Consider the following 2,040-nt stretch of genomic DNA (forward strand, 5'->3'; position numbering starts at 1 on the left):
TCAAATCATGACATTATAATGTCCTAATTATAAATGTTTGGAATTCTAGAAACTATAAATATGTGGAAAGAAATAAAAGAAAATTATTGATTGCATCCCAAGGTCGACAAAAGATCATGAGAAAGTTAAATTAAGGTCTTTGGCAAAAATAAAACAATGTGTGTGCAGTATAAACCTACATTAACATAAAACAATAAATTAATTTTACACTTTATGATTAAGAACTAAATAAGAAAATAAACATATGTAGGATAGCTAATATTTACCAAGAAGCAGGTAGTGAAAGTCGAGATGATTGCAATCAAAACCAGAGCCTTCATCTTGTCTTAGGGTCTTCTAGAAGTAGGCAACAGAGGGTGCTTCATGGTGGTGGGAAAATAAAAGCAGTATCATTTTGTATTTGATGAATTTTAACCAAAGGAGAAACATTATAATAAAATATATGAATACTGATAATCATGAAGACTATCATGAAATTTTTCTTTTCAAAAATTTGAAAAAAATTTCAAATTTCGACATAGTCTTCATGTGTAATAATAAGAAAGTTTAATACCACATTGTATGTCAATTATCCAAATAGATAAGGACAGAAAAACATAAGCAAAAATTAAAATGTCTGATATGATTATTTATGTGTGGATTTTCTGTTATTAACATTTTCATGGCTCTTTCTATGGGAGCCACCAGGTAGAGGAGCGTGGCCTTCTCTCCACACCATGGCGTGTGTTCATCCACTGACATCAGTGTACTCTGAAAGGGGGAATCATTTTGCCTGTTGTGTTTAAGGCTCCCATTCAACCGGATATTGTGAACTTTGTTCATGCCAACTTGTGCAAAAACACTAGACAGCCCTATGCTGTCAGTGAATTGGCAGGTCATCAAACCAGTGCCGAGTCTTGGGCTGCTGGCAGTACTGTGAGCTCAAATTCTCAGAGTTTGAGGTGGTGGCACTCCTCATTCTGGCCAGGGTACTTTTGGAAGTATGTGTTGTGGGAGGCACACATTTACATCAACCAAAACCTGGTGCCATTGGCACCGCAGTGTGAACAACACACAGAAGTGACCTGCCATCGGCTCTGCCCTGGCTGCCTCGGCCTTCCCTGCACTGTTCACGTCTAAAGATCATCATCACATTGAGGAAGTTCCCGAATGTCTTTTGATGGTTGAAGCTAAAGTTGAAGGTTATAAGAAAACCAAGGAGGCCGTTTTTGCTTCTTAAGAAACTTAAGGCCTGGAATGGGAATGGTATCAACAAGGTCTATGCTTCTCAGCGAATGAGAACTGGCAAAGGCAAAACAAGAAACTGTCATCATATCCAGTACAAGGGACCTTGTGTCATCTTTAATGAGGACAATGGTATTATCAAAGCCTTCAGAACATCCCTGGAAATACTTGGCTTAATGTAAGCAAAATGAACATTTTGAAACTTGTTCCTGGTGGGTTGTGGGCTGTATCTGAAAGTGCTTTCCATAAGTTGGATAATTTCTATGGCAGTTGGCAGAAAGCTGCCTCCCTCACGAGTAACTCCAACCTTCCCATGCACAGGTGCTCAGTACAGACCATAGCAGAATCTTAAAAAGCCCAGAGATCCAAAGAGTCCTCAAGCACCACACAAGAAGATTCTTCACAGAGTCTTGAAGAAGAATCCACTGGAAAACCCAAGAATCATGTTGAAACTAAACCCATATGCAAAGACCATGCATTGCAACACTATTCTTCGCCAGGCCTAGAACCACAAGCTCCAGGAAGATAAAGCAGCAGCAGCGGTAGAAGCCAAATCAGATGAGAAGGGGTTCCAGGCAAGAAGCCTATGGTCGTGAAGGAAGGCAAGGAGGCTGTTGGCCTTACAAAGCAGAAGCTGTTGGTGGGAAAAGGCTGTAGCTTATTAAGAAACCAGCCGCTGAGAAGCCCGCAGAAATGAAACCACCGCAGAAGAAAAAAGCCTGTGGCATAAACTTGTTTGTTTATTCCATAAAGATCAATCACTTTGGAGAAATAATTTTTAATAAAAAGCCGATCAAAGGTAGTGAGAAACATTAA

At 39.5% G+C, this 2,040-nt stretch overlaps 1 pseudogene; it reads left to right on the forward strand.

Moving 5' to 3' along the window:
* Nucleotides 1-716: 716 nt before the first annotated feature.
* LOC102416925 lies at nucleotides 717-2,040 on the forward strand (annotated as a pseudogene).

This window comes from Myotis lucifugus, unplaced genomic scaffold (genome assembly GCF_000147115.1).
Source record: "Myotis lucifugus unplaced genomic scaffold, Myoluc2.0 scaffold_449, whole genome shotgun sequence".
Lineage (NCBI taxonomy): Eukaryota > Metazoa > Chordata > Mammalia > Chiroptera > Vespertilionidae > Myotis > Myotis lucifugus.